The sequence below is a fragment of the Danaus plexippus genome, chromosome 5 (assembly GCF_018135715.1).
Source record: "Danaus plexippus chromosome 5, MEX_DaPlex, whole genome shotgun sequence".
In the NCBI taxonomy this organism is placed as follows: domain Eukaryota; kingdom Metazoa; phylum Arthropoda; class Insecta; order Lepidoptera; family Nymphalidae; genus Danaus; species Danaus plexippus.
This window is the reverse complement of record NC_083539.1, coordinates 4,959,346-4,984,512: the sequence shown is the minus strand read 5'-3', so window position 1 is coordinate 4,984,512 and position 25,167 is coordinate 4,959,346.

Below are 25,167 nucleotides of genomic sequence, written 5' to 3'. Positions count from 1 at the left end.
GTACCACTACATCTTGGTTCAAAATATGTACACTAAGCGTCATCAAACTTTTAAATATCTTTTATGTGTATAATTGATCAATTATTCAGAAAGCGTGGTGTTAATTTTGGACTAGTTCTACATTACATTAATTATTATGTATTTATTGTTCAGCCTGATATTAATTTTACAGTCCAATAGAGTTTTAATAAATAAATAACATAAAGTAGAAACCTTTTTTCGAGCATTTCCTTATAGGCACAAAATTTTCTAATAGTTCTTTTAGATTTTTTAATAGTTCTGGGTTAGTCTTAGCTTTGTATATTTGGGCACATAGCATGAAATATATATTGTTTTATTACTATGTACCAAATGTAATTAAATAAGTGTTTCACATTATTATTTTTGAATGATATATAAAAAATCAGATACTTACCCCTCAAATCTGACTTACTTTATAATTAAGAAACATAAAAAAAAATTCTGTACTATAACCGATTATTATTTTTTGATTAATTTAATTTCTGTTATATTTAAAAAATTGATTCAATGATTGTTACTTTTATAAAAACTTTTTATTGTAAGTACAATTTTAAAATAATTTGAAAAAAAAATTTAATAGAAATCCTTCTAGTCATCAATATCTGTTTGAAGTTTAAATGTAAGTGTAAGCCTATTAAATGATTAATTTTCTTTTGATGATGTTATTTTTGAAATAAATGATAGTTTCTTTTTCAGTTCATGGGTAATGTAATTTTAAGGTATTATGTTAATTGTGCCTTTTTAAATTGATTTTATTAATGAAGTCACGGTGTCCTTTTTTTTAATAAACATCTAGCTTTTGTCCGCAACTTTACCTGCGTTAGTTTCAGAATTAGAAATGTATCGTTGACCAGGCGAACTTTTTTGTTTTAGAGGCAGTAAATAAACAGATTTTGGATTTTATTAACTAATTTATTATTTAGTCGAACGGGTTGAAAAGTATCCTCTGTCTGTCTCCTGGATATAAGCTACCACTTTACAAATTTCGAGCCAAATCCGTACAGGCGTTCTTGAGTTATAAATAGTGTAGCTATCACGACTTTCTTCTGTATTTATATCTATCTATCTATATATATACATCTTAGACATTGATCAATGCTATTGTGAAGATCAAGAAAAAACATTTGTTCATATATCTCGTTAGTGTACAATATTAATTAAAAAGAGGGTTGGTACGTATAGAGTTCCAAATTTTTAGATAAGGAAGCACAGAAATCTATTATTAAGTTACTCACTTATAACTTTGATCCTTTTAGTTATAAAAGTCTTTAAAAAACAAAAAGCGACAAAACTATTTAAAGCGTCGGCCTTTCAGCTGGAACCTTATAAACTACTGAAACCCTTACAAAGTATTCGAAGAACAATTTTGTTTTCAAAGAGACCCAATAACTTTATTGCGATAGTGCAGATACACACATACAAATACAAACACACTGAAGATACAAGTCCATATCTAACTTCCAGACCGAGGGTTCTGTGTTGACACACATTATGTTCACAGTTCTCAATATTTACTTAAAACTTAATGAAATGTTACTTATTACATCTACTTTAAATCGATAAGAGTGAAGTAATTTTAACTACTATTTTATTTATCACAGCAATATTTTTTATAATATATAAAAAAATATATTTAAAAATACATATATGTTGAAAGAAATGTCAATAAATAATAATATCACTGTATATATTTTATGTATTCTATTTTCACAATATAGCTTTTGTTGTTATTAAATAAAGACTGAATAAAGTCTCTCCTTTGTAACTGTGAAGGCTTTCCATATACGAATTCAAATTACCTCATTGAGCTTACTTTCGATTGTTAACCAAATTTATTTGGTAAGCAGAATTTCGAATCGACTAGATAGTCATTATATAATTTTGTTACATTCCAAGATTTACTTCACACAAAGTCAAAACGAATTATAATAATCATATTAAAAAGATTAGGAACCTACGAGCAATTATTTTGAATTCAAAGTTTAGAAACATGTGAGATTTATAATTACTTAAAATATGATTACGTAAAAATTTGTTTCAGTGAAAAGATATGGAAAAATCGATTTGTTTTAATTACATTAACTTTAAGCAAATACAGGAAAAAAGAAGGCTGATTTATAAGTCCGAATTAGGTCAAACGGAATAAAGGATATATATGAAATTTTATATTATTATACATTTAAAAAATACTTCGACTAAGAAATTAAGTTATTACTTTTAGCTTCGTTTTCATAAAGTAAGATATTTTAATTAAAAAATAAAAAGAAACATTCTGACTGTGCAAAGCTTAATCTCTTTTTGCCATCTCACTGCACAGCCAGATGGATAATGGAACGCTAAAGGGGTTGAAACATTTTTACAAATTTTATTTTTGAATTTTCCTATTGTTTATACTTATCTTTACAAACATTTTAAAAGTTTTATTTCCTTATTCAAAACTATTAAATGGAAAAATAAGTTTCATTAAAATTGAACTAATTTTGCATTGGTTACTGAAAAATGTATGATTTATTTACTGAATAATTAGCTTGGATGAAAAATAAAATATTTAATCGTTGATTTTCATATTAATCGTTGTTTTAAAATGTTTGACTAGCCTGTAACTCGTAAAAATCCTAATGGTATATTTAGGAATTTTCTATTTTCTAACAGTTCAATCGATGGAACATTTTTTTTATACTTTTTAAATTACTTACATATTATATTAATTTTAAATTACTTACATATTATATTAATTAAAATAAAATTCAACTTCTTTGGCCTATTACCTTGCCGCTCATAAAATTACAATAAGCGGTGTGACGATAGCTATTCGTTATTATGGGCAAACCGCGTCACTGAGTCCTCGCCTTCGTTTACATTACGACGACTGACACGATGCAAGGTGTACACTCGATTTTGTGGTATGAGACGAAACCTCTTAGCATTCAATGGCTTCACCGTGCGGGTGCTGGGTCTGTCGTGTTGCAGGGAGAGGAGCTTCAACAGTGCCTGGGACTTGCGACCCAGGTGTAGGTTTAAGGGACTCTTATCTAACGCGCGTTAAACGCTCACCTTAATCGTCCAAGCTCCTCTTTCTACCTAACCAAATTTGAAAAGAACCTACTAGGGCTGCCTTCGAAGTACATTCCAGGAATGATCTGTGACAAAGTTACTGATCTGTTGACTATCTTGTTAAGATCCCCCATTTTTTCTCGTTTCTTATTAGTTTATCTACTAAGATATTATTTACTATATTCAAAACTATTGGAGATAAACAACAACCTTGAAATAGTCTTACATTCTCATAAAAGTTTTTTAGGTTATAATGTAGCTAGTACAGAAAAGTAAGGACTATATTATGATTGTAGAAATAATGAATCTTTGCAAGTTTCTAAGTTCGTTAATTGACTACGATTTGCATAGAAGACATTGATTTGTTATAAATTGTAGTAAAATAAAAAAAGTGATTACTTGTACAGTATGAAGATTTTCAAAATACATTATATTATAAAAAGTTTAGTGCAAATTATTGGTTGAAAACTGCTTTCATCGCCAAACTCCTCTAAAGATAAGTGACGGATGATTGATTTCTAAATAAAGTGTAATATTTTAAATATGTCTGCATAATGAGTACTTGGATTTAGCTACGAGAAATACTATTATGATTTACAAAATACCAAACAAAATTTAGTAATAAAGATACATAATCATTTCATCGTCATCATCATCATCATCAGCCTATCGGAGCCCACTGCTGAGCAAAGGCCTCTTCTCACACGGAGAAGTTTAGAGCATTAATCACCAAGCTTGCTCAAGACGGGTTGGCGATTTCAAACTTATAATTTTAAATTGTAAGTGCAGAGGTTGCCTCACGATGTTTTCCTTCACCGTCTATCAGTGGTGTCTAAATACTGTTAGAAAGTACATATGACTATGAAAAATCACATTGGTACTTGCCAGGTTTCGAACCCGCGTCCTCACGCATTAGAGGCGGATCTTTAGCCTCCAGGCCACCACGAATATAATAATCATTTGAATGTTTATAAATACACAAATTCTGGTTATTTTACATAAATTATTGTATACTAACAACGATTCGATATCTTATACTGTCGACGTCATTATTCTATGTGAATGGACTGGAAATATATTTAAGTCTCAGTTTATGTATAAGAATATATTCTGATATAAATTAATGTTTATTGAAATTTATTTTATTAAATTTTCTATTTCTACTTAATTTTATAAAAAAATAAATAATGACAACTTATATTGTATATACCTATACAATTTATTGTTGGATACCCACATACTTATTTTTATTTTATTTATATAATATGATAAAGATATCGAAATCGCTGCATTTATTACAACGCGTGACCACTTCGCAAACGATATAAAACTTTATCATCCATTTTGGGTGCGGTTCAGTAAGACATCAATTTTAAGTAGATGTCATAAACGCGTTCGGAAACTGTAATGTGAAATCTATGTGCCGGGTTTATTGTGATGCTATATACTGTCGAAATTAAAACCCCCACGATTATATTTTTGTGTATAGTTACAGATACTTTTTTCAACGGAAAGGTATTTAAATTAAGTGGATGGTGCAGTATAAACGGGAAAACTAAGATTTTTAAATATGAATGAACAAAGATACGGATGCCTAGAAAGCGATATAATGTAGAATATTTTGTGAGTTCGGTCAATACAAATGGCTGCATATTGAAACTGTACAAATGTATATATTGAAAATATTCTTACAATATATGGGAGAACAAATAGTTTAAGAATTACATCAAATTTCTTAGCCCTTTCTTTTGAGGCAGCTGATTGCAAACTTCTTAAGTGTTAATGTTAATGTTAGTGATTTCAAAGAGGATTGAATTTCTAAATTTTATCAGTATTTCAAAATAGAATATTATCAACTACTCTTTGCTGAGCAGGTATACCTTGAATTAAATCCATTCGTCAGCTTTGCTGTTATTTATATAACGATTTTAAGTTACTCTTACTTTTTAGTACTGTTAGTAAATATTATGTCTCTAATTAAATAAGGCTTAAGACTCCAGAGCCTTGTATCTAAAAGTTGATTTAATGTCTGGCCATGTACTTTATAGATAACGATGTGTCGTTAAGATTTTTTTACTGTTATGTTAAAAAGTTCTTCTTCTTCATCACCGCCATTAAAATTTTCATTTGTATATTTAAAACCTTGCAACAATTTAGCACAAACTGGACTCTATACGTATCGAAAATTATTTTTCGCTAGAAAACAATTGTACGATGGCAAAATCATGACTTTTGGGAAAAGTTCATTATTGCGCAACTATATATTCAAAATAAAATATGATTTTTCCTATTTTACTTCACGATTTTATCATTTTACATATTTTCTCCGTATTTCGATTACTTTGCAGTAACAGGGCTGATAAAATAAGATGAGTGTATCCATAAGCTACTTTAGTTTTTTGTAATCTTCCTATAATTTCATCATTTCTTCGCGTACTGCTCTGGATACACGCAGAACACAATTACTGTATCTTGACGTTTATATGTAAGTGTTAGTCGCGAACACGTGAATTTATATTATTATTGAGGAAATTCCAGATGTTAGATTATTGGCAGCCATATTCTCTATTGAAATTTGGTTGGAGTTCATTTCAACAGCCTTGCGGATTAATCTCGTCGTATACCAATCTTTACGAGTGAGGATCTGTAGTTTGTCAGACTCCTAATAATTCCATTCTTCCTCTGCGTGTTCATACATCGCTGACTGCGACCCACGCCTATTTTTTTAATGTCTAAGATATGTTTTTTAATAAACACAATCAAAATTTATATACACCCGCGTAATGTCATATATATAATATATTATTGTAATTGAAAACTTCTTTGACCTACTGCCTATTCTCATAGTATATGACTTCATAGAAGGCTGTCGCTGAAATGTAAGTAGCTAGAGATGATTTTTGCGATGCTGGCGAGGCAAGGGCAGTTTGTGGATGGGAAAGTATTTTTTTTATGCTGCAGCTTGGCCTCTAGATGATCAGAATATTAAAGATGTTGGGCCCTGTGAAACGAAGATTTGCCATCGGTGGCTAGACTAGGCCAGTGCGGTGGTGTGATTTTTTTAAAATACCTATCAGTTTGTGTTTGTTTCCCATAATAATGTTCTGGAACAATATCAGTATTACTGTTGACAAGTGTATTAAGAAAAATTAAAGAGTTAGGGAAAATATGGAAAAGTATAAAATATTGAAGTAAACTCCGAAAAATAATAGTTTTATTAGAAATAAGGAATTTTTAAAACTAACGGTAGAATACAAATACAGAAATAAGAATATTTCAGAATAATATTGTGGATAAAACGAAGTCGAGATATATCGAATTAGGGACAGTTTTATATGTTGAATTTATAAAAATAAAATCCAAAAGTCTTGATAATAAGTAAGTAAGCGCGGAAATCAGATACGGGACACAAAATATTATATTGAAGTTGAAACAATTTTGGTTTTTTGCAGCGATACTTGGCTACTTTACGTTAACACTTTTCAAAAAGAAGTACATACAAAATTCCCGCGAATTTAAAAAGTTACATGGAGTTAATAAAGGTTTTCTGAACAAAGAAAAGATTCTAAATGTAAAATAATTGGAGTAAAATTTAAAGGATTTGACAAGATGAACAGTAGCAAATAAGAAAGATAAGGTTTCAGTTATTCACCTTTGAATGAATTTAAAAAAATTTTAAAATTAAAAAAGAAAACAATCAACACTATAATATAGGGAATCAAAAAGTATCAATAGGACAACACTAAAATCATACATTTAAGCTTCTAATAAAAAAAGTCCGTAAGGAATACCAGAACCAGTTAAATGTATATCTCATTTGGTTATGAATAAAAGTAGAATATATTGTTTGAAATTGAACTGAAATGTGATCATAAATATTGCCTCCTTCGAGTTTGTGTTCTTAATGTGTAACCTTTAAGTATTGGGGTTAACGTTAACCGAAGGTTTTGTTGTAGACAAAATGCAAAACTTAAAAAAATAACTTAATTGAATGACGAAAATAGATTGAAATTATGTTTTAAGTTTCTATTCCTAATCTACGAAATATGGGGATCGATGTTCAGAGAGGTTACCCACGTGATGAAAAGAACAGAAGATTATGTTGTGTGAAAAATCTTTGCCCTGAGTGCTATAAAGATTAGGGGAAAAGAACTAGGAAAGCGGACCTCGCCTTGCGAGCTAGGGTACATAAGACAGATCTTTCTATTGAGCGTTGAAATTCAAAAGATTATTGAAAAAAAAACAAGCTTAAAAAATACTAAAACTGCTATTAATATGAAAATCAATAGATTTACAATCATTTATACATATTTTAGAATTAAATTTTTATAAAATAACCGTAGCTTTAAAATATCCAGTTTGAACGGTAATTTTTTTGAACCATAAACTCTGTCAATGGATTACTCAAATTATGAAAAGTACCATTATTCTTTTTGTAGCGGGTGCCTATTTGAGTTAATAAATTGTTTAAAAGAACTCCTTTAAAATAAAAAAGTAAAAGAATAAGTTTAATGGCATTTAAAACATAATAATGACTAAAAATGTTATTGAAAAAATATTTTTATCTACTCACTTAAGATTCATCATAATTCTGCAGTAGTTGTAGTTAATACACTTCTTATTAGGTAGTAATATTTTGTGTTTTACTTTTTTATTAAAAATTTGTAAAATTTTTATAACAGTCACATGAAGACACTTTTTAATATGCAAACCTGCGTAATTATTTTTATTGTATACAAATATTATACCGTATACGTGTTTGGAAAATGTGAGAATAGTATGGAAGCAAGTATCATGCGAGTATTATTTAAAAAAATATATATATAACAAATGGAATAAAAAAACATAAAATATTAGTCTTTAATAATGATTTTGAGGACTTAATTAAACATTAAATATAATTAAACATAAATAGGTATGTAAATATGTATACATATATATTTACATTTCTTAATATGTGAAACGTTACTGTAAAATCGACGAATGAAATAATAGACGGAGATGTTGTTTGAAAAATTTTTCATGTAGTAATTGTAATGGCATTTTTAATAACAATAGGTATAACAAAAGCTTACATAAATTATTTTATTGATGCTTCGTCTTATACAGCTATTCAGAATAATTAAATAAACATTCGTTGCTGTTCAAAAATTAAGACTAGATCGCTTTAATTTGGGTTACATTTGTAATTGCTTAGCTTGGCTTAGCGGAATATTTACTTTTGAAAATAAACATTCACGAGCAGTTTTATGAGTTCCAGGTGTGTAAAACATTAATTTTCCAAGTATTCATAAAAATAATCTCACCCGATTTTACTCTTTCATTAAAGTAAAGAAAAAATGTGCTCGTCGTAAATGAAAATTATGGTTATCACAATTTTAGATGTAATATTTATTTAAATTTTATGATATTATTTTTTATAGAATATGTTGACGTAACATCCCCTAGGTGTAATGGGACCATTATATGTTATGGAACTAAAGAAATCGTTAACTGTCGTATTTAAATCTTATTTAGAAAAGGAAACAACTTCTTGTTTATAATATTATGAACAAAAATTCTAGTATGACTGATGCAGAAATTATTTCTGATGAAAAAGACAAGTTACACCATATTCTGCTTCATATACATCTAATACATTTTTATATTCTATGTTGAAATAAATATTATGTAATTAGTTATCCTTATAAATAATCCTTTACTTAACATATTTCTTTCGTTATGATTGTCAAATTTAGCTTTAATGTCATCTATTATGGATATTTCGTGGTAATAGTTTTACTTTAACATTTTTTTCTTTTAGTCACGCGATATGAATTGAATAAAAGTATAAAGGGGATTGAAAGCGGGTTATAAACTTCGTAAAGTCAATTTCATTCAAAAAGCAGAATTAATGTCATTGATGTCATTTTTCAAAACTAACAATATTTAATTTAATTTTATATATATTTTATTATGACCAGTACAGACCACGTAGTACTTAGATTTCCAAAATATAAATATATTTTTATAATTGCCAATTACTAATAACATTATAACATACACTAATCATAAATAATTACAAAGGCATAAACGATCACTGTGACCTGCAAAAGGAAGTCTAATTGGCTTGTGACAATCCTTTCAGACAACCTAAATTAGGAAAATAACTGAGCGGAATACCAATGGCGGCCTGTATGTAACCGTACAGTGTGAATATTGTTAATATTGCGTATCTTGTTTATTCGGTTTAATTTTAAGTTGAATTTTGTTTTGTTTAAACAGTTTTTAGTTATAAAACATTAAGGTTATTGTTTTGCTAATATTGTATATAATTTCGAGAATCGGTATAAAGAGTCAATAATCTATGATACGTAAACTTTGAGAAACCCAACTATATCCTTTGTTTCAATTGACATAAGTGACTATTTTTAAATATAATTTAATTAAAACAGAATAATTTTATCTTAAATCAAACATTTCTTTCTGAAGGCCAGTTGTTTTAAAACATAATAAATTATATAAAGGCGAGGTTTCATGTGTGGACTTTTGTGAAATATATGCCTATTAACTGCCATATCAACTTTATCCCCATACAAATGGACTACAATTTTCCCATAGTACGACCATAAAGAGACCCGCAGTCACAGTTAAATTTACATTTTGTGGTTATAGCTCAAGCCTGCGGATCATGCATACATTTCAGACCCATGTCTGGTGAAATTTCAGACGATTGTGATTGTTATATGGAATAGTAGAAGTTTGTTTTAAGTATAGTTCTCATCATTTGATTAATATATATCTCGCTATTGTTTTACTCATTTGTCTCATAGAATATTTCATACTTTTATTTAAATATTTTATTGCTAGAGACAATTATAACTATAATATTTCAACAAGATATTAATATTATAAGTTGCAATAATATGTTACCAAGAAATGATATAATATGACAAATTATATTTTTTGGTACTTGAGGCTGACTTATTTGAGTTTATTTAAAAACTAAGGAGGTAACGTAACTTGAAATTTTTCAGAAGTAGTTATATTATATTCCTGAGTATGATGGCTAAATTGAGACAAATGTACTGCATCCCAGTTTAGTAGCAGTAGTACCCGGAATGGCGACGATGCAACTCTACCTTCTAAATGAAATAGGTACAGGACCGGGCTCGAACATTTGGTTAAGTACTTATCTGGTGTGCTTTCGGCAAAGTCCGCAGTGTACCGATACTGTGAATCATTTTTTGGAGTCCAAAAACCCAAACTAGTGCTCCTTATCCTCGGCTGGTGTTAAGAATCAAGGACGGTTGTTCTAGTATTCGCACAGATAAATAAATAAGAAAAAAACTCTTATTTTTGCTTTTATATAATAAAATTGGATAATATTAGGTTTTCCTCATGCCTCCGAATGATTGAAATTTTTCCTACATTTATTTGGTATCGGTAGCATTTTATATTATAATATCTATATAATTTAATAATAAAAAAATTACATACAAGAAATCTTACTTATATCTATAATTAGCAAGCAAAATATAAGTTTTGTGTTATATATTGCAGTCAAATAACAATTTCAGCTCTTACCAGAAAGACCACATGTATGTGTCTTTTTTTATGCTAAAGGTTGCATCCGAGCAGACGGCCTACCTGATGGAGGTAGTACCGTCACTCATATACATCTGCAACATAGAATTGCGGATGTGTTGCCACCCTCGCTTAGGGAAAAGGAGGAAGAAAAAGTGGGAAAGGGAGGGAAAAGGGAAAGCCATTAAAGATTACTTCACGCCGATCTTCTGTGAGAGGGTGGTACTTTCCCGGTTGAGCTAGCCCATGTTCGAGCTGCCGTAATTTTACCACAGCTAGGCTCCTACAGAATGTGTTCACTATTTTTTATTCATCTATTCACCATAACGAAACGTGTACAATATATAACGTCAACCTTACAAAGTATGGAGAAATACGAATGAGATTTGCGAGTTTAATTGCAATAATGCATATTAACTTTGACTAAATTTCCTTAAAAATTGCTACTTACGTGTATATATTTATCTATAAAATTTTACTATTAACATATTATTAAATTTATTGGTCAATTTTTATTTTATTATCAAGTGAAAACAGTTTCAAATAATAGCAGTTTCCATATATAAATATATACTTTGACATTCTAGGAATATATACTTTCATATAAAAGTACCACCTCAATTTTCATTAAAAAATTACAGACCCACCAGGTCTGTAGTATGAAGTTTGAGCTCGAAAAATAATTCAATACTTGACCAATTTTTATGAGTTTTCGTTTCATGTTTGAAATGAAATTTAAAACATCAAACAGCCTGTTTGGCTCAACGCCAATGCAGTACTTGAATAAATAACAAATAAAAATTCAGCAGTTTAATTAATAATTCAAGAAATTTTATGACATCTAATAAGATTTTCAAATAGGTGAGTTGATCTTAAAATAATATGGATGATTATTTTAAGACACGAACAACTGTTTTATATTTAATGTTATATAACTTTCAAGACCATTGACCATTGAGCATTGACCATTCGAAAATTTGTTTTAATTCAATAGGAAATTAAAATGAAAAAACTTCGAACAATTTTAAAAATTCTAATGAGCTTTTTATATTCTTTTATGTTTTGGGTGACATATTATATAAATCGTTTTTTGTGTATTTTAGACATTTATAAAACAAATCAAATCAAAATTAAGTATTGGTGATTAATCCAAAAATACACCATTTATGTATTAAGGTAGAACTGTAAACAGCTTTTAGTATAATTAAAATCATTGGTTTGCTAACTGTGAATCTAGTTTACGTTAAAAGACAAAAAATATTTAAATCTGATAAATTTATAAATAGCTGTCAGTTACAGTCCACAGCGATATCCAATGTTTATTTTATTGATGTTTCCATTTCAACGAACCTCTGCTAAAATAGAGTAACACAATGTTTTTTTATAATTTATTTGAATACTATATATAAGTTTTATGTACTTACGACGCGATACGTAAACTACTTTGTCAATACATTTTCTTCCATTGTATTCATTTATCATTGTATTCATTTTTGTAGTAGCATGTTATACTAGTCTAACTTTTGTTGCTATTTAATATAACAGGATATAAGGATGATTAACGTTATCGATATTTCAGTCACGCGCATTTCCGCAAAGGTTGTTAAAAGTTTAAGGTAAGAAAACATTTTACATAAAAAAAACATTCAAAGTAGTCATATTTACATGGTTCGCTTATAATTTTTGACGAAAAAATTATTGAAATCTAGTTTTTTTAGTTTGTACTTTGAATAAATGTAGTCGTTATAATGTTTTATGCGGTTTACATTCTAGACTTGTTGTTTTACTGATGACACGAAATTTATTTATGATTTTACTATAAATTCTGAACGTTCGTATAAAAATTCGATAACTGATTTATAACCAATCCTTTTTCATTACTGTTGTAATCTTACCAATCGTTTCCGAGTTATAAAGTGTAACTTAACCGTCTTTTTTTATGTATTTTACGTATGAAAAAAAAGATGATAGAGAAATTGTGATTTTGTTAGTAGTAAAAAAGTTTACAAAATTCATCAAAGTATTTTAGTATTTTGAATTTTTTATCTTTTTTAAAAGATATGCTTTACATTTTTATTACATTGTAAACAGTGTTTGGAAGGTATACAGCTAGAAACTTTAATAATAATTCAATTCTCTTCTCGTATATTAAATAAAATTGAAGTTGTCAATTTAAATTACAAAGTGTCAACTGAATAAAGTTTTATAAGTCAGATACAGAGTTAAAAAGTCTCGCTGCATACAGTTTAATACTCGTAGGACTTTTACTTTATTGGAGATATTTGTGTCACTTAGATGTTTAAACAGAAAAAGGGAATATATTCTTGTAAATATAATACAAATATTTTAGATATAAATTATAACATGTCCTGATAACAATGAAGTAACTAATTTTCGAACAAATGAAAGAGAAATAGATAAAAAATATATACGTATATTTTTTAAATTTAAACATACTACTCTCTTGAATTTTCTATATTCGGATCCCCATGACTAACAGTGGAATAATCAAAAACTTTATGACGGTAAAAAAGTAATACCAAAATATATATTACCAATTTATTTTGTTAACGTTGATACGATTGTTATTATCCATGTTCACAATATATTCTTGCAAATGCTTGAGTGAATTTTATCAAGACTTGGGTGGTACTACAGTCCCTATATAGATTGATAATATACTTTGATAATTGTCGGTAGATCGAGGCGCTGAGGTTCTTACATTGCAACACCAAAATTGTAGCCCAACTCCAAGACTAGTCCAACAGAGTTCATAAAGTTGGTTCCGGACGTTAGATAGGTTAGAGTTTACCACTTCACTGGATGATGTCTTAAATACATTTTAATAAAAGAGACAAGGCATTTATATAAGTAACGAATAACTTACGGAAATCATTTTCTTTGATAATATCATAACATTAGGGACCTCAGCAGAGCTTCTGAATAAGTGAGCTTAAACATAAATGTGGACAAAACTAAGATCTTGTTCAATGGTGAGGTCTTTTTCTCAAAATTGTTGAGGAATAGATGTACCTTTATCAAACCTCCACCTGGATGATATGTAGGTCTAACTTCGAGACAGAGTAAATTGTCTGAACAAAAGCGGACGGGTAGATTTTGGAGAACTAAGAGGAGAAGGGAAATGGATAGTGAGTTTCACTACTTGATTACGTCAGTAATAGTGACGTTCCGTGGAATGGTATTAGCCCAGAGAATTGCTAAACTAAAGTGACAGTTGTCTTTGAATATCTTGAAGAATCGAAGGTTGATGAGGCTAAAGGTCAACGAGTAGAGACCATGTGCTTTTTAGTACATAACATATAGTCTTGGTGGTTTTAGACAACACAAGAGCGGGTTTCGTGGCATAGATTGGTGGGGGCTTAAGTGTAGCAGATGGCGGTCATTTAGGTTGATGATGATTATGATATTATTGGTGGTTGAATATGAATTGGAGAACTTTTTAAAAAATCATTTTTAATTATAAGATTGCATGAAAAATTTTCTGATTCTATTATTTTTATAGTTATATTTAAGTAAATTAAAAGTAAATGAAAGACATGAAAAATCACTTCTCTTTTATCCTAAGAAGGATTCTTTTATTATTGAAGTCACGCAAGGAACATTAAATTGAATAAAGTTTTAAAACAAAGTTAGTTAGTCTCAACAATGAAGACCGTAATGCTTCAACTTACATAAATGTTTCGAATTTTGATATATCAAGTTTTAGATTTAGTAAAATTGTATAAAGTATGTCTTTCTAAAAAATAAAGTGATAGCAACGTAAGGTTCCAAAACTATTAACAATTAACAATATAGGATCTAAACAAAAGGTACTACTTAATTTACTGTTAACAAAGAGATAAATAAAGCTTTTAGTAATTACTAATATCTTGAAGCTGTTGCTCCAGGTATCAAACAAGGTCGGCAACGCATCCACAACATCCATTACATTGCAGGTGTTCATGGGCAACGGTAGCTATTTTCTATCAGGTAGACCATCTAGTCTGCCCGTCTGCCCCTTTGGGTCATAAAAAAATTCCTTCAGTACCAGAAAAATCCACCATACACCTTGTACAATACATTTAAGTACAAGAAACATATAATTATATGTATTTTTATTATAAGTTTATACACAACGAAGCTACGTACGTATATATCTACATATTTGAGGGGTTCAGTGTTTTGCGTTTATTATTACAGTTATGTGAATACAATGAAAAATGTATGTTTTACAGAACACAAAGACCTCTTAAAACCTAGACACATAATTTACTGAGTGTAACAAAAATATTTTTTCGCTATTGTTTTTTTAGACATGTTGCCTCCAGCTTTTGTCACTTGAATTTTCGTTGTCATGGAAAAATGTGTTTATTTTTAAAACATGTAGTTTGGAAAATTGCAATGTTACTATAAAAATTGCTCGTAGTAAAAATACAATACAAGCTCCTACCTTATACTTTCAACTGATTTTTAAGTACTTATTTGATTTTATTAAAATATGTATTTATAGGTCAAAAAAGTTTAAGATTAAAACAAAATAAAATTAAGACGATTACTGGTTTAGTCACCTACCGGTACTAATTAATTGATGTATTGGTATCTTATATTAGATACCGAGTCGCTCGCATATATGCTACAGCTTGAAACAGTGGTCACTTTTCTTTGACTGCTTTCTAAGAAATGTATGCTTAAGGAGACTTTGTTAAATATTTGTGTAGCCTAATTATTTCCTAAACGAAATCGTTCAAAAAGTGTGTTGTCTTTATAATTATTACTCCATTGTCACACACAACAAAAATGTTTGTGAGCTATATGAAGTGTAACAGCTGACTTTTAACAAAATTATAATTATTGAAATATTTTATATATGACCTTACATGTCTGACCTTACATGTTACAATTTTCCAGAAATATGTATTAATAGTGACAATAAAACATCTTGAGCGCCAGGGCACATGTGATATTCAGAGTGCGGAAGTGGTCATTGAGTTAATAATAGACATAAAATAGCTTTGCAACCCTGCTAGTTGTAAGTGCAGCATCATAACCGTAAACTGTGCGGAAACATGGTGGGCGGGCTCTTGGCGTTAATCCCATTGACGCTTATTATTGTGAGAGAAGAAGCGGGAGCGATTTATATAAAAAAATTTTTGGTGTTGGATCCCGTCACAAGGTGTATAGAGAATAGTACTGAAATTGTTGTATTATAGTTAAACATACCGTCTACGTGTAAAATCATTTGTATTCATAAATACATAATGTATTATATGATGAGAGAGATAGCAATTTACACAAAAATTAAAACCGAATTAAAATAAAAAAACTATCTATAAGCAATTATGATATTAAAAATTAATTGTATGAAGAAACAAAATATTTCGCTTTGTGAACAACAGTTATGCAGGCACCGCAGGTTAAGCAGAGATAGCAAACAACGTAGAAAGAGTTATTGAAATACGAGGACGTCACCAAGCAGTGTTGTCTTACTAACAGATGGTTTGACCAGCTTTTGAAACTTTAATTAGAAATTATAATGAGATACAAAAAATAAAAACAGCAGTTTGGGGTTTATTATTTTGTTCTCATTTTTATATTTAAGTCACCTTTTAATGTCATGTCTTCCTTTAATAATTTTAATCATAAATTGGGTGAAAGGAACACAAAATTTACTTTTTTGAAAGTTAATTTTCACATTAAAATTAAAAACTATAAATAAGATTTTTATGGACAATTGTAAAATAGGTTCACAAAAACATTTATTTCAACCCTCTTTACAAAGTAACTTTTTTAATTTTAGCTAGGTATTTGTCTTAAATAAAAATCGATATGCACAAAATTGCGGAGAATCAAAAATATTTTAATTAATGTGTGTGAATACAGGAAGCTAAGTAATTTAAGAAAATGTTATGTGAAAATACAATACCAAAAAAACTGTATTATATTTTGCACTTGTACATTTATTGTAGTAGGCCCTTAAAATAATAATAGATGTAGGTTTCTGAAAACAAGCGAAGTTTGTGCCAGACCTTGTGTGATAATAAAAATTTTGTTTCATTTCTGAAGCTAACGAAATCATATCATTCAAGTACGAAATTGTTATATTCAAAGCTTAACTTGTTTGCCAAGCGTTCATTTGATGAAACATTCAGAGGGGTACCACACATTGTTCTCTACAAACACTGGCACAATACGATTTGCTATATCCTTAAACAAACATGGCCGCCACGCATGTAAATTGCCTTCATGTTTGTTAAGCAAACAGACATTATAAGTACTTGAATTACATATTATCACATTTGTTCAGAAAAATTAGATAGGTAATCACTTTTCAAAATTTTATACTTTCTTTGTTAAAAAGTATACAGATTGAAATATTTACGAATCTGCATTTTAATTTCACTAATATGTTCTATTAAAAGTTCCCTTTCAATTGCAGTAACATAAATTACTAATCGCTTGTTGAAAAATATAATACATAAAAGTATTATATGCTCTTAAATTTGTATGTTAAATTCGCAATATTATAAACTTGTCGTTTTGTATTAATCAAAGTCGAGAAATATTATCCTAGATGGCGAAAATTCATTTTACACAAATTTCGCTTACTGAATAAACTACATTGGATGCTACAAAAGTCACAGAGGAAGCGATTGAAGGCCCTTGAAATCGTTAGAAAATTCAATCTTCTTAAAGTAAAGCAGGAATCGTCTTTGGAATAAAGCACGTTATTTAGGGATGGAATTGACAGAGTAAAACTGATTATGAGATGTATTTAGAAACGTTTTAGCATGGTCTAAATAGACATATGTCTTATTTAGTATTTGGAGATCTACATTCTAGAGAGCATGGTCATCTAAAATATTGACCAGTCGAGAGAGGGTTATGAGGGCAAGTGAGGTTGACAACATGGAGTCGCACTTGCTTATAAAAAAAATTAATTTCGATTAATTCTTAATTAACATGTTTTTGTTTTATCAAAAGTAATAAATTTGCTTAATAGATATAATAATGAAGAATAGTAAAAAATGAGTTAGTTAAATAAAATTAATATTTTCGGATGTACTATCGCGTTTTTTATTACTTAAAAATACACACTCGCGAAGTACATCCGAAAATATTATTTTCATTTAAATGAATACTCGTGCAAGTCTTAGATATCGTTTAAATGAAACTAGTATTATTCGGATTTACTACGCGGATTTTATTATTTAAAAACTACATGACGTTTCGGTTACTTTGCAACCGTGATCACGGGCAGACGAGGTGTGAATGTTTGTCAGTTGGTCCTTGTTATTTATCATCTACCGCCATCGATTTCTTAATTTTCTGGCGTACCGCTCTGGATGCCGGCAGAATGCGCTCACGGTGTCTTGAGGTCCTGCGGTGTGGTTACGGACATGGGATTTTATATTTTTAAGAACGGGGTCCCAGGTGTTTGATAGATTCCAGCCATCTTCTCTATTGAAATTGGGATGTTTTTTAATTTCAATAGCCTCGCGAATTAATCTCGGTATATACTTGTCTTCCCGAGCGAAGATTTGAGGTTTATCAAACTGAATGTAGTGGCCTGGTTTGTCCATTGTGTGTTCACACACTGCTGACTTCGACGCGCGCCTGTTTTGATGTCTGTGATCACGGTTGCTGCAAAGTAACCGAAACGTCATGTAGTTTTTAAATAATAAAATCCGCGTAGTAAATCCGAATAATACTAGTTTCATTTAAATGAATACTCGCGAAAATCTTAGATCTCTTAGATATCGTTTTATTATTATGAGTTAGTTAGTAAGTTTCTTTCATATAATTATCGCTATCATCATTTCAACAATGTCGTCTGATTTTTAGTTTAGATATTAGTCTTAATGTAACTTTTTTTGAAAAAAAATATTGACATGTTTAGTCTCTTAGTTTCAACTTTCACTAAGTTGAAACACTATAATATTATACAGAAAGTATTTGCACAAACGAGTTTCGATATTATCAATAACAAGTTTAAGGAGTAATTATTAAATTAAATATAATTCCACACATCAAAGACTTCTGTTTAAAATCCGAAGTCCACAAATAAAGTGAAATTTTAATGAAATAGCTCGTTTGAGTAAGATATAATTACCACCCCACTCGCAACTTATTTAACTTCTAACGTTCTTAGCAATAATTTCCTTACGGTTATTTTATTTTATTATATAAATATAACAAGGTTTAAATTTTTTACCTATGTATATATCAACTTTTATTGTAATAAAAATAATCCGAAAAGGCAAAATATTAAAAGCTTTAAAATATTCGCGACATACAATTCTGGAACACATTACATTATTGTCTTATCGCTACTATAAAATGCTTAACATCGTTATGATCAATTATACAAAAAATTCAGACAAATTTAACCGGGGTATCGATTCACTTAAAATATGTGCAAACTTAACATTATAAACAAAACGTCGTATGTACAAAATAATATATTTTCATTCTAAGACATAATAGCAAAATTTAACGACTACCGAGGTCGTTAAATGTTTATCGTGACGTTAACGGAGACGTAGAGCACGTTGTGTCGCAATAAAACCTATCCTCAATGTAGACTATCAACATCTAAACGTAATTCAAGTATTATCGTTGATTATAAGAAAAAATATTTTATTACTAAGGTTAGTATCAGATTATAATGAAATGATATATAAAATCAGGATTTGTTTTAATTAATAACTAATTTTATTTGTTGCTTAATCTCAATGAGTTATGAACTGAAAATCTGTGATCACTTAATTTTAAGTGTTTCATAATTAATTTAATTGAAATAAATTAACGTGGACCAATTCAGCTTTAAATATTATCGTATTTTATTATATTATCGCGCCAAAATCTCTTTAAATAAAATCCAGATAGTATAAATTTATTGTGATTTAACGCTAATAGGTTCTTTCTGTTAACTCAACATGTTTGTTATCTTAAATTCTTATGTTATATAACCTACTTTATATATTAGCAGTGATTTAAAAACATATATTTAATGAGCTAAGACTTCTTTTTGAATATACCTATCATTAAGCTAAAACTTATTCATCTCTGACTTCTACATATATCTTCACCTTAGAGAATTATATGCATGTGATTGGAAAATGGAAATAAAAAACTGATTCCGAAATATTTTCTTAGAGTCAAAATACCAGGGAATGAAGATAAATATGAACAGAAAACGTTTACAATATCGACAACTTTTCGTAATGAAAATGTATAAAAGATATACTGAAGTGTTTTCAACTACACAGAAATGCCATTTATTTTTATTTCACCTACATTCATTTATGATAATAAAACCGCCAATTTTCCATCACTTATACGATTTATAGCTTCAGGATTAAATCTGTGGTCACCCTCTTTTCCCAATTAATCCGCGAGAGAAGTGGATCTCCCACTGTCGGAAATCGGTTTTGCAAAGCAAATCCCGTGTCGAATTACCGACATTAATTGTGAGCTCTTTGCAAAAAGAAGATTCGAACCATTCGTTTATATTAATGGTATTGCCGATAACGTTGAACAGTTTAAGTGTATTAAATAAGATAATTAGGTTATTTGTATTAATCTTAAGGACTTTGAGATATTATCGAATTTTTTACACGTATTTTGAATGCTAATTAAAATAAATAATTAATAATTAATTAATAAATTTTATATTTTTTTACTTTTACGAAATCGTATCGAAGAACAGTAACATGTAAGCTTGAAGTTTATTTTTTTTTATCTGCGCATTTTTTTTGGTAAATAATACGTATCTAAATGAATATCATGAATTATTGTATCAAATTTAATTTTAGTGTAGGGACTTAAAAAAACATTTAAACTACGTCGAGGACTAGATAGATCGTTTATTAAAGTTAAATTTTTATTACAATTTGATTAAAAATTAATTACTTTTACCTTATTTCTCAGAATCTTCTTTTTTGATCAGAAACCATCGGTCACACAGAAAATCACCCATTTTAGAAACATTAACGACGTTTCTAAAAGATTCTAGAACCAACTTTATTTTATTTTATTTATTATGACTGAATTCATAAAATTTTGACATTTAAGATTTACGGATCCGGATCCAGATCGAGATACGGATCGCCTTACGAATCCGAAAGATACTAGACCTAGCCTTAACAAACACCATAGCTAAAATCTTTTTCTCCGTTCTACAAACGTCTGCCCGTGATCACGGTTGCTGAAAAGTAACCGAAACGTCGGGATTTGTAGTTTTTTGAATAATAAAAATCCGCGTAGTTTATCCGAAAAATATTAGTTCTATTTCAAAACTGTTGGTTGTCTCCAATAATATTTAATACTGTAATTAACATTTTTATGAGAAAAAATAGAGGTATCGGTTTAAGTTCAATAATAAATACACAGAATCCATCTTAGCCTTTACTGACGATCTCGCAATACTGACACGTAACCCCAAATGTCAAGTTCTATTGGATGAAGTGGATAAATTCTGTAAGTGCACGGATGGATTGAGGACGAAACCAAATTAATGTCACTATCAGTGTCTCGGTAGGCGGAATATAAGATATACCTTATACAATCCGGGATTATCGTTAGGCGGTTAATGCATTACGGAAAATGTTTTAAAATTTCTCGGTCATAAGATAGATAATATAGGTCATACTCCATCTTTAGAAGATATGGTAGATCGCTTTTTGAACGACAAAAAAGCTTGGATCAACGATAATTATCTAATATCACGTATGAATTGGCTTTTCCTCGTCTATGATTTTAATAAAATCCTTTTGTCAAAGTTAGATGCAAGCCTCATAAAGTTGTTGAAGTTGTGGCTCGAGTTCGCGCTATTGGCTGATTCGTCAGCGTTATTGAGGGATGGCAATAATTTTGGGATGAATCTAAAAAGGCCATCGGAGGGCTATAAACACCTAAGAGTTTCCAAGAGACATATCCTGGGAAAATCCCATGATGCCGTCGTTACATCACTACCAAAAAATAAAGATGCCCTAGAGCTAGAATCAAGACTTTAATTCCATAAACAGTTTATAATAGGGGCACATAATAACAGAGTAGGGTTAGGATCAAGTAGGAAGGCCAAAGATACGGATATATTGAAGACCTTTATTCGGCCAGACGCGACTTCGAAATATAAGATCCATGCAATGAACTTAGAAGTGCAGAATGAGTGGCTATACATAGAAGATTTTTGTAAGCCCAGTAGCACTAACATGGTGCACTTTAATCCATGATTGGTCGCCAGCACTAATAAAATTTTATCTTAATGCGTTCCAGATGACTCTCCCAGATCAGGGTAATTTAGTAAATTGGAGTAAAGGTATCGTAAAAATTTACTACATCTGAATAGCGCTTAATACTCGGGTCGTTACGATAGGGTTTTAGAAATCATACATGAAGCGGTTAGTTTTTCGGTACCCAGAGCGCAAAGGAAAATAACCACAAACGAGCGATCAGTAGGTTTTGTGGGAGAAGACACTAGAGCTACAAAATCAAACGTCAAGCCCTACTCTATCATTAAAGCGGCTTCAAATTGGACGATAAGGATGGATACGTAAGAGAAGCAATATAAAATCCCAGAGGATATTTGTGGGACGGCGTCCAGACCGGACATATTTTTATATTCGCGTATTTTAAAGCGCGTTGTGATAATAGAGCTCACGGTTCCTTGAGGTCCCAAAATCCTCAAAGACCATGCCATCAAGGTCAACAAGTATTACGAGCTCACTAACGAACTCACTTAGAATAGGTTCATTTTAGATTTGTACGCGGTAGAAGTAGAAGCGAGTGGTATAACAGCCAAATCTCTCTACAACCTGCTAAAAGACTTTGGCCTGTCAAGAACTAACATCAGTTCATTCTTGGAACGTGCGTTGAAGGTAGCCCTAGTAGGTTCTTTTCAAATCTGGTTAAGTAGAGATAGGAGCTTAGACAGTGGAGGTGAGCGTTTAAAGCCCTTTAGATACGAGGCCCCTTAAACCTACACCTGGGTCGCAAGTCCCAGACACTGTTAAAGCTCCTCTCCCTGTAATGTGATTGACCCGGTACCCGCACGGTGAATCCATGGAATGCTGAGAGATTTTTTTTTACTATAAAATCACACGACATATTGAGAATATTAAAAAAATTCTACTGACCTTTGGAGTTCCAAAAGCAAACAGAGTTTCAATTCGACCCATAGAGCATTTTTTTTTATTTGATGCTACTGATTTTGGAAAAAATTAAGAACTATGTATGTATTACATACTTAGAATCTATAAAATAAACATTTTTTTTTTGTACTTTCATTGCAAAAAGCGTATGAAAACCAAAAAAATAATCAAAATTAAAGTGATTTGAATAACCTATCCTATCTTTAAGGCGGTTGAAGTGAATTTTCTCAAAAATAATATGAAATACAAAAAATAAAAATCTATTTCTGTTTCAAAATATACATTTAAATTTGTAGGAATACTTCTTTCTTGGTCCTATGTCCCCTAGATGGGGCAGAGGGCATCCACAGTACGTCGCCATCTCGTTCGATCTTGAGCTTCGCCTTTTATGTCGCTCCAAGCCTTGCCGATGTTTTTGACCTCTGCAATGATCGTCCGCCGCCAGGTCTGCTTAGGGCGACCACGTTTCCGCTTTCCTTCAGGGGTCCAGTCTAGGGCTTGTCTTGGTATGTGTTCCGGTTCCCTTCGGAGCGCGTGGCCGATCCACTTCCACTTGCGACGTTTGATTTGCAGGTCAATCGGTGTCTCACCACAGCGTTCCCAGAGATTAGCGTTGGAAATTTTCTCGGGCCAGTAAATACCGAGAATACGGCGAAGACACCAATTGACGAAGACCTGAAGCCGATGCGAGATGTCCTTAGTAACCTTCCACGTCTCACATCCGTATAACAGCACGGATTTGACGTTGGACCGGAATATTTTGAGTTTAACTCTCCTGGTTAGTGTCCGCGACTGCCATACAGGACGGAGTTGCGCGAAGGCTGCTCTTGATTTGGCGATTCTCGAAGCGATGTCCTCTTCGGCACCTCCACTCTCCGATACTATGCTTCCTAGGTAGGTGTATTTGTGGATTTTTTCTACAGCCTCTGTGCCAATGAGCAACGGCAAAGAGGTTGTTGCTCCGCACCTCATCTCCTGGGTCTTTCGCGTGTTTATTTTTAGCCCCATCTCTAATGCTTCTCGACGTAGGTCGTCCAGTTTGGTTTGCATGTTGGCATGTGTATGGCTCAGCAGGCATAGGTCATCGGCATAGTCCAAATCTTCCAAAGTGCTGGACAGTCCCCATTCTATGCCGCGGCGCTTGCTTTTCGTCACTTTCTGCATGATACCATCCAGAACGACAAGGAAGAGAATAGGAGAAAGGAGACATCCCTGGCTAACACGTGCATTGACTGGTATGTCCTCCGACAAAAGACCTTTGTGAATTACTTTACAGGAATATTTCCTGTAGAGGGCTTTTATCAGGTTGATTATTTTGTCGGGGACTCCAACTTCACGTAAACGTTCCCAGATACCTGTCCATCTCAGCGTGTCGAAAGCTTTTTCGAAATCCACAAAGGTCAAATACATTTCCCTCTGCCATTCTGATGCTTGTTCGAGGATTATGCGTAAGTTAATAATCTGGTCGGTGCACGATCCGTTGGGGCGGAATCCAGCCTGTTCTCTGCGAAGAAGAGGTTCAATGGCCCTCGATAGTCTGTCTAGGATAATTTTGCACAGCACTTTAGACGGTGTAGAAAGCAAGGTAATGCCTCTCCAGTTGGCGCATTCACTGAGATCTCCCTTCTTTGGCACGGTGATGAGAAGCCCTTTAGTCCAGTCATCCGGTAACTCCTCGGCTGACCAAATGTTCCGCAGAAGAGGTGTTAGCGCGTTCGCAGCGGTAGGTATATCTGCTTTTAGCATTTCCGCCGTGATGAGGTCGTATCCAGGAGCTTTACCGTTCTTAAGCGACTGGATGGCTTTCACTACTTCCTCTTCAGTGGGGGGAGACTCGTCGATATCGAGGCTTACAGCGGGCAGGTTGGCAGCTGTGGTTGGTGTTATGGGGCTATTTGAGACTTGGAAAATTTCCTCAAAATGTTCACGCCACCGTTGGAGCTGTCCCTCCGATGTAGCAATCAGTTCACCCCTTTTGTCCTTCAGGGGCTTCTTCTTCAAGGCCCGTTTTCCGGCCAAGATCCTCGTCGCCTTGTACATCTCCCTGAGATTACCGGAGTTGGCAGCTCGTTGGGCGCAATCCACCACATTTTCCGCCCACACTCGCCGATCATGGCGAGCACTGCGGTATATGGATTTGCGTATGCGCCTATATTGCACCCTCAGGTCTTCGCGCACTGCCTCATCGATAGTTGCCAGAATTTGAAGGTGAGACTTGCGCCTCTCCTCTATGAGATTCCAAGTTCTCTGTGACATCCAGTCCTCGCGTCTATGGCGTTTGTAACCAAGAACGACGGAGCTGGTCTCTGTGTAGGCCATTTTGATGTAGTTCCACTCCGCGTTGACAGATGAATGGTCCGCTTCAAGGGCGAAG